This window comes from Myodes glareolus, chromosome 6 (genome assembly GCF_982192425.1).
Source record: "Myodes glareolus chromosome 6, mMyoGla1.1, whole genome shotgun sequence".
Classification (NCBI taxonomy): Eukaryota; Metazoa; Chordata; class Mammalia; order Rodentia; family Cricetidae; genus Myodes; species Myodes glareolus.
Genome location: NC_142031.1, coordinates 63,775,782 through 63,785,508, shown reverse-complemented (window position 1 = coordinate 63,785,508; position 9,727 = coordinate 63,775,782).

Sequence of the window (9,727 nt, the reverse complement as noted above, 5' to 3'; positions counted from 1 at the left end):
CCTTTAATTATGGTTAGAATCCACATATGAGTGAATACATACCATATTCCTCTTTTTGGGTCTGGCTTACATCACTCAGTAAAGCGTTTTCTATTTCCATCCATTTGCATGCAAAATTCAAGATGTCATTGTTTTTTACCACTGAGTAGAACTCTAATGTGTATATGTTCCACACCTTTATTAACCATTCTTCTATTGAGGGGCACCTAGGTTGTTTCCAGGTTCTGGCTATTACAAATAGTGCTGCTATGAACATAGCTGAACAAATGCTTTTATAGTATGATAGGGCATCTCTTGGGTATATTCCCAAGAGTGGAATTGCTGAGTCCTGAGGGAGGTTGACTCCGAGTTTCCTGAGAAACCGCCACACTGATTTCCACAGTGGCTGCACAAGTTTGCATTCCCACCAACAATGGATGAGTGTTCCCCTCATTCCACATCCTCTCCAGCATAGGCTATCATTGGTGTTTTTCAGTTTGGCTATTCTGACAGGTGTAAGATGATATCTCAAAGTTGATTTGATTTGCATTTCCCTTACCGCTAAGGAGGTTGAGCACGACCTTAAGTGCCTTTTGGCCATTCGGAGTTCATCTGTTGTGAATTCTCTGTTCAGTTCAGTACCCCATTTTTTAATTGGGTTAATTAGAGTTTTAGTGTCTAGTTTCTTGAGTTCTTTGTATATTTTGGAGATCAGACCTTTGTCTGATGAGGGGTTTGTGAAGATCTTCTCCCAGTCGGAAGGTAGCCTTTTGGTCTTACTGACAGTGTCCTTTGCTTTACAGAAGCTTCTCAGTTTCAGTAGGTCCCATTTATTCATTGCTACTCTTATTGTCTGCGCTCCTGGGGTTCTGCTTAGGAACTGGTCTCCTGTGCCTATATCTTGTAGACTACTTCCCACTTTCTCTTCTATCAGGTTCAAAGTGGTCGGATTAATGTTGATGTCTTTAATCCATTTGGACCTGAGTTTTGTGCATGGTGATAGATATGGATCTATTTTCATTCTTCTACAGGTTGACATCCAGTTATGCCAGCACCATTTGTTAAAGATGCTTTCCTTCTTCCATTGTATGCCTTTAACTCCCTTTTCAAATATCAGGTGTTCATACGTTTGTGGGTTAATACCTGGGTCTTCTATTCGATTCCATAGGTCGACTTCTCTGTTGTTATGCCAATACCAAGCTTCAATACTGTTTTTCTGTTTTCAGTACTGTTTTCAATAATGTTGCTCTGTAATAGAGTTTGAAGTCAGGGATGGTAATGCCTCCAGAAGTTCCTTTATTGTATAAGATTGCTTTGGCTATCCTGGGTTTTTTGTTTTTCCATATAAACTTGATTATTGTTCTCTCAAGGTCTGTGAAGAAGTTTGATGGAATTTTGATGGGAATTGCGTTGAATCTATAGATGGCTTTTGGTAGAATTGCCATTTTTACTATGTTGATTCTCCCAATCCAAGAACAGGGGAGGTCTTTCCATTTTCTGGTATCCTCCTCAATTTCTTTCTTCAAGGACTTAAAGTTCTTGTCAAATAGGTCTTTCACTTCCTTGGTTAGAGCTACCCCAAGATATTTTATGTTATTTGTGGCTATCATGAAAAGTGATGTTTCTCTGATTTCCCTCTCTGCTTCTTTATCCTTTGTGTATAGGAGGGCAACCGATTTTTTGGAGTTGATCTTGTATTCTGCCACATTACTAAAGGTGTTTATCAATTGTAGAAGTTCTTTGATAGAGTTTTTGGGGTCGCTTATGTACACTATCATATCGTCTACAAATAACGAAAGTTTAACTTCATCCTTTCCAATTCGAATCCCCTTGATCCCCTTATGTTGTCGTATTGCTATTGCTAGAACTTCAAGCACTATATTGAAGAGGTATGGAGAGAGTGGACAGCCTTGTAGTGTTCCTGATTTTAGTGGAATGGCTTTGAGTTTCTCTCCGTTCAATTTGATGTTAGCTGTCGGCTTACTATATATTGCTTTTATTATATCCTCGTATACCCAATCTCTCCAACACCTTTATCATAAAGGGGTGTTGAATTTTGTCAAATGCTTTTTCAGCATCCAATGAAATGATCATATGGTTTTTTTCTTTTAGTTTATTTATATGATGGATTACATTGATAGATTTGCGTATGTTGAACCAGCCCTGCATCTCTGGGATGAAGCCCACTTGATCATAATGGATAATTTTTCTAATGTATTCTTGGATTCGGTTTGCCAGTATTTTATTGAGTATTTTAGCGTCAATGTTCATGAGTGAGTTTGGTCTGTAATTCTCTTTCTTGGTTGTGTCTTTGTGTGGTTTTGGTATCAGGGTAACTGTAGCTTCATAAAAAGAGTTTGGCAATGATTCTTCTGTTTCTATATTGTGAAATACATTAAGGAGTATAAGTATTATCTCTTCCTGGAAATTCTGGTAGAATTCTGCATTGAAGCCATCTGGTCCTGGGCTTTTTTTGGTGGGGAGGTTTTTGATAACAGCTTCTAATTTCGCGACTAACAGGTCTATTTAGATTGTTCAATTGCTCTTGATTTAACTTTGGTAAATGGTATTTATCTAAAAACCAATCCATTTCTTGTACATTTTCCAACTTTGTGGCATATAAACTCTTGTAGTAAGATCTAATGATTCTCTGAATTTCCACTGTGTCTGTTGTTATGTCCCCCTTTTCATTTCTGATCTTATTAATTTGAGTGTTCTCTCTCTGCCGTTTGATTAGTTTGGCTAGGGGTTTGTCAATCTTGTTGATTTTCTCCAAGAACCAACTTTTTGTTTCGTTGATTTTTTGGATTGTTTTCTGTGTTTCTATTTTGTTGATTTCAGTCTTCAGTTTGATTATTTCCAATCTTCTACTCCTCCTGGGAGAGTCTGCTTCTTTTTTTTTCCAGAGCTTTTAGGTGTGCTGTTAAGTATCCAATATATGCTTTCTCCGTTTTCTTTAATTGGGCACTTAGTGCTATGAACTTTCCTCTTAGCACTGCTTTCATTGTGTCCCATAGGTTTGAGTATGTTGTGTCTTTATTTTCATTAAATTCAAGGAAGACTTTAATTTCTTTCTTTATTTCTTCCTTGACCCAAGGATGATTCAGTAGTTGACTGTTCAACTTCCACGCATTTGTAGGCTTTCTGGAATTCGAATTGTTATTGAATTCTATCTTTATTCCATGGTGATCTGACAAGACACAGGTGATTACTAATTTTTTTTGTATCTGTGTAAGTTTGCTTTGTTACCAAGTATGTGGTCAATTTTCGAGAAGGTTCCATGAGCTGCAGAGAAGAAGGTATATTCTTTCCTTTTTGGGTAGAATGTTCTATAGATATCTGTTAAGTCCATTTGATTCATTACCTCTAGCAATTCTCTTATTTCTCTGTTGAGTTTCTGTTTGATTGATCTGTCCATTGGTGAGAGAGATGTGTTGAAGTCTCCTACTATTAGTGTGTATGGTTTGATGACTGCCTTGAGTTCTAAAAGTTTTCTTTTATATAAGTGGGTGCTTTTATATTAGGGGCGTAGATATTCAGGATTGAGACTTTCTCCTGATTAATTGTTCCTGTTATGAGTATGAAATGTCCATCTCCATCTCCTCTGATTGATTTTAGTTTGAAGTCAATTTTGTTAGATATTAGAATGGCCACACCAGCTTGTTTCTTAGGTCCGTTTGCTTGGAAAACCTTTTCCCAACCCTTTACTCTGAGTACATGTCTATCTCTGTGGTTGAGGTGTGTTTCTTGTAAACAGCAGAATGTTGGATCCTGTTTTCTTATCCAGTCTCTAAGTCTGTGCCTTTTTATAGGTGAGTTGAGTCCATTAATATTAAGTGATATTAATGACCAGTGGTTGTTGATTCCGTTTATTATTTGTGTGTGTGTGTGTGTGTGTGTGTGTGTGTAGTAGAGTTTGTGTGTTTCTCTTCTTTGAGTTGTGGTTGTGAAGGGTCGCTAGATGTCTGGGTTATTGTAGGCAGTGATGGCAATGTTGGATTCCTTGGGTTGCGATTTTCCTTCTATTACTTTCTGTAGGGCTGGATTTGTGGCTACGAATTGTTTAAATTTATTTTTATCCTGGAATATTTTGTTTTCTCCATTGATAGTGAACGATAGCTTGGCTGGGTATAGTAGTCTGTGTTTGCATCCATGGTCTCTTAGTTTCTGCAGTACCTCTATCCAGGATCTTCTGGCTTTCATGGTTTCCATAGAGAAGTCTGGTGTAAGCCTGATAGGTTTACCTTTATAAGTCACTTGACCTTTTTCCTTTGCAGCTCTTAATATTCTTTCTTTAATCTGGATGTTTTGTGTTTTGATTATTATATGGCGAGGGGACGTTTTTTTTTGATCCAGTCTATTCGGCGTTCTGTATGCTTCTTGAACCTTCATAGGAATATTGTTCTTTAGATTGGGAAAGTTTTCTTCTATAATTTTGTTAAATATATTTTCTGGGCCTTTGATCTGCAGTTCTTCTCCTTCTTCAATCTCTATTATTCTTAGATTTGGTTTTTTTATTGTGTCCCAGATTTCCTGAATGTTTTGTGAAGAGAATTTGTTGGATTTGCCGTTTTCTTTGACCAGAGCATTTATTTTCTCTATGGTATCTTCAGAATCTGAGATTCGTTCTTCTATCTCTTGTATTCTATTGGTTATCCTTGATTCTGTAGTCTCCGTTCGTTTACCTAGGTTTTCCATATCCAGTCGGTTCTCGGTTTGTGTTTTCTTCATTGCCTCCATTTCAGTTTTCAATTCTTGGACTGTTTCCTTTACTTGTTTGATTGTTTTTTCTTGGTTTCTCAGGGTATCATTCACGGATTTACTTATTTCTTCAAACTTTTTGTTATATTTCTCATTCATTTCTATACTAATTTCTTCAAACTTTTTGTTATACTTCTCATCCAATTCTTTAAGAAAGTTATTCATATCCTGTTTAAGGGACTCTATTGCTTTCATAATGGCACTTTTTTCCACTTCATCTGGGTTAGACTGTTCAAGTCCTTCTGTTGTAGGGTCGTTGGGATCTGGTGTTTTCATGTTGTTTTTCACATTGTTGGAGGAGGTCTTGCCTTGGCATCTGCCCATCTCTTCGTTCAAATGCTCTCTATTGGAACTTCTGGTAGCGGGTCAGGTTCCCTTGTTGGTCAGGGAGTTCACTGATAGAATGCCTACCTTTCCTCAGGTAGGCTATTGAAGCACAGGCACTCCCTCTTTCCGGGATGCGCCTACAGAGCAGGCCCAGTGTGCAAGGCAGCTGAGCTGGGGAAATTTTATGACCCCAGTGGGAAGAGAGAAATATAGAAATTTGTACCTGGAAATGGAAGCTGGGGTGGCAGGCGGGAGAGCTTAGCAGGGTGGAACCAGCACTGCAGGTTGACCTGGGAGTCTATGGGGTCGGGGAAAGTCCGAGCTCCTCCTCACCGGGCCCCTGCCGCGGGCCTGAAGCAAACTCACCCCTCCCATGTCCCTCTGGCTGGAGGCTGGGATGGCTGGCGGGGGCGCCCTCCGATGGCCCTCTGGATGGAAGCTGGGATGGCTGGCGGGGGCGCTAGCAGGTTGGAGCCAGCAGTGCAGGCTGACCTGGGAGTCTATGGGGTGGGGGAAGGTCCGAGCTCCTCCTCACCGGGCCCCTGCCGTGGGCCCGAAGCAAACTCACCCCTCCGATGGCCCTCTGGATGGAAGCTGGGATGGCTGGCAGGGGCGCTAGCAGGTTGGAGCCAGCAGTGCAGGCTGACCTGGGAGTCTATGGGGTCAGGGAAAATCCGAGCTCCTCCTCGCCGGGCCCCTGCCACGGGCCCAAAGCAAACTCACCCCTCCGATGGCCCTCTGGATGGAAGCTGGGATGCCTGGCGGGGGCGCTAGCAGGGTGGAGCCTAAAATAATGAATATTTCAAAAGCAGTAGTAGAAGTTTTAAGATTTTCATCCCTTTTCTATGTCAAGTAGGTAGCACCTACCTAAGACTGCACTTTAGCCAACAACTACAGTCAATGTGAAGGGCACCCCACATACATACACACAGCATGGGTTCCATTGCACAACAGATTAGGCACAAACCACACCCTAATACTTGTTTTCACAGAGCGATCCCTTATTAAGCCACTAAGAAAAGTTAAAGTGACTGCTGTAGCATGATTAATAGAAATTCAGAGATAGAAATTGGGATTCAACCTGAAGGTCAGAAAATCAAAACAGTCAGCCACTGGCTCTTACCTCTACCTCAATCTGAAATGGTGATCCTGTCTCCAGGAATCTCAGATTGAAACTGTGTCTGAGAGCTGTCTCCTGTCTAATATTCCTTTCTAGGGCTGGGTTTAAAGGCATGCACCACTACTGCTTGGTTTCTATGGCAAACTAGTATGGCTACTGGAATTAAGAGGTGTATATCACCACTGCTTGGTCTGTGAGGCTGCCCAATGGGGCTGTTTTACTCTCCGATCTTCAGACAAGCTTTATTTTTTAAAATACAAACAAAATATCACTATAGGTTGCTTTTTGACTCAAGTAGAAAAACAACAGCAAATGACTTTGCAGTTATAATTTTTAAGAAGAGAAAAAGGGGAGGTCTGTGTTTGAATGGGCTAGGATATGATGGTAGAGGAGATAAAGGATGAGGGAAAAGGTGAAGGGGATAAGGGAGAAGGAGAGGGGTATATAGAGAGGGACAAAAGACTGCCTCTGGAAAGAGAGGAGACAGATGGGGCCATAGGCAAACGGCTAATTATAAAGGTAAAGTGAAAAATCCTGTGTTAGGATGAGGTGTTTAATTTTAATTGGGCATGTTAGTTAGGGGAACCAAAGGGGATGGACAAAATGACAGCCTACAGAATAGGAAAAGATCTTCACTAACCCCACATCAGACAAAGGGCTGATCTCCAAAATATACAAAGAACTCAAGAAATTGGTCATCAAAAGAACAAATAATCCAATCCAATAAAAAATGGGGTTCAGACCTAAACAGAACTTTCAACAGTGGAATCTAAAATGGCTGAAAGGCACTTAAGGAAATGTTCAACATCCTTAGCCATGAGAGAAATGCAAATCAGAACAATTCTGAGATTTCATCTTAGACCTGTGAGAATGGCTAAGATTAAAAACACTGATGATAACTTATGCTGGAAAAGATGTGGGGTAAGGGGAACACTTCTGCATTGCTGGTGGGAGTGAAAGCTGGTACAGCCCCTTTAGATGTCAATATGGTGATTTCTCAGAAAATTGAGAAGCAACCTACCTCAAGACCCAGAAATACCACTTTTGGGTATATACCCAAAGGAAGCTCAATTGTACCACAAGGACATGTGCCCAACTATGTTCATAGGAACATTGTTTGTCATATTCAGAACCTGGAAACAACCTAAATGCCCCTCGACTTAAGAATGGATGCAGTAGATGTGGTCAATTTACACAATGGAGTACTACACAGTGGAAAAATAATGACATCTTGAAATTTAAGGGCAAAAGGATGAATTTGGAAAACATCATATTGAGTGAGGTAACCCAGAAAGACAAATATCATATGTACTCACTCATAAGTGACTTTTAGAGATAAAGCAAAGAAAACCAGCCTATTCACAATCCTAGAGAACCTTGAAAACAGTGAGGACCCTAAGAGAGACCTACATGGATCTAATCTACATGGAAAGTAGAAAAAGACAAGATCTCCTGAGTAAACTGGGAACATGGGAACCATGAGAGAGGGTAGAAGGTGGGGAGAGGAGGAGAGAAAAAATATATAGCTCAACAAAAGCAATAAAAAAAACCCCGAACTTTGGTTTGCTGGACTTTAATACTTCAATAGCTGGACCTTGGTAGTCAGCCTCAGGAGGAGAAGTGGCCAAAGAATGAAATAGACCTTGGTGCCTAGCTGTAGAGGAATATAACCTAACACTGATTTTAGCAATGCAGACAGAATGGGGGAGAAGTGCAAGGCTTGCCAGAGCTACATGCTTGAGCGAGATGGTGTCCCTTCACAGTTCACATGTGCAGCAGAGACAGTTCATCTTATCCGTAAGTCCTTCACAGAAGGGTTAGTGTGTTGTGGGAAAGACTCTTGGGGAGACTTGAACACTCATTAACCCAGTCAGTGAACTGATAACTATCTGAAGTATGGGTACCATCAGTGGAGTTTTCTTGGGGTTACTTACAAGAATGTGGGTGAGAGAGGAGCAGAAATGACTCAAAGACAGCAGCTGCATCACCAATGCCCACCCCAGCAGAGGTGACAGTTCACCAAAGATAGAAACCTGGAGTGCTAGCTCTGTGGTGGCACAAGCCTTAAATCCCAGCACTCGGGTGATAGAAGCAGGTAGATTCTTTGTGAGTTCAAGGCCACCTTGGTCTACATTGTGAGTAAAAGGACAGCCAGCACTACGCAGAAAGACTCTGTCTCAAAAAACCAACCAAATAATGATAAAAAAAAAAAAGAAACCTGGAGCACACTGCACCTCTTCCAAACAGCTCAGTTAGTCTTTGATTTAGGCAGTTTGGATGGTCTCTGCATTTTCATTTGAGTCTTCTCAGCATCTTCGCTTGTCTGATTGTAACTCTCAGTGAGGGAGAAGTCTGGTGAACCCCGTTAGTTTCAGGGACTTCCAGAAGCTATTTTGAGTTGCTTACTTCCTGTATCATGGAGCTTCCCTGCCAGATGGAATGTTTCAACCTGAGAGGAAAGTGTTACAGAGTAGTGTGAAAGTCACATGGCAGATAGTCTGCACAGAACCGAAGGCTTTCCTAACCTCCTCACAGGCCTATGGAGTCCCACGGTAAAAAACTAAGACCGTTGCTATTATATAAGCAAGCAAAAGGAACGAAGGTGGTCATTACTACAGTGGCTTACAACCTTCAGAGCACTTTTCATCTTTCCGGAGAAGATTTAAGAGGGACAAGTGTTAGGTGTTCCCAGAAAAATGCAGCATTTTCCACCTCATTTAGTTACTGAATTGGTTTGATATTTGTAGTACTTTATATGTCAAAGCGTAACCTTTCATGTTCCTTTAAAAAAAAAAAAGTGGTTTAGAAACTGAAAAGTGATTTTTTGAAGCTCAAGGTTGAAGAAGGAGACATTTAGTTTACTGGAAGGAAAATCAAACGTGAAGATCACCATCAAGGAGACCCAGGATTGAGGGCTACCTCTCTAAAACACTTGTCTAGACAGACTCTTGATCTCTCCTTACCATAGAGAAAGAGCAGCGAGGGCATTCTGAAAAAAAAAAAAATTAATTGAAAGCTACTTTCCATGCCTCAGGAAAAAAAATACTTTATATTTTTATGGGGAAAAACAACACAGAAATAGCTTTCCCGGTAGATCTCCCAGAACAAAAACCTACTTCTCTTGTGATCTTGAGGCAAGTTAGAATATACAGCAACACGTGTCCTGAAAGTAGACAACCGACCCCAGAGATAGAGCCCCAGAATCCCTTGCTAAAGGATCCCAGCCCTGTGTCACAGAAGTACTTTTCTAGAAGGCGGCATTGTCTGACAAGACCCAGCATGGTTCTCTCAATAGAAAGTGAGCGACTGTGACCAGACTAAACAAGAGAGCTCTGACGGAACCTTTTCTTCTATCTGCCATCATTTCCTGTCTGCCCACCATCAATAGCTTTCTGAATGCTAAGGTGGAAATCAATGTCTAAAATCTGATTGAAAAAGCAAGACTCTAACTCTTGGACCTCTCATGTTTACATTCCAAGGTGGAACCAGCTGTGTCATATTCCAAAGTAAAGAATATAAGAAAAGGCTAATTTCAGTGCT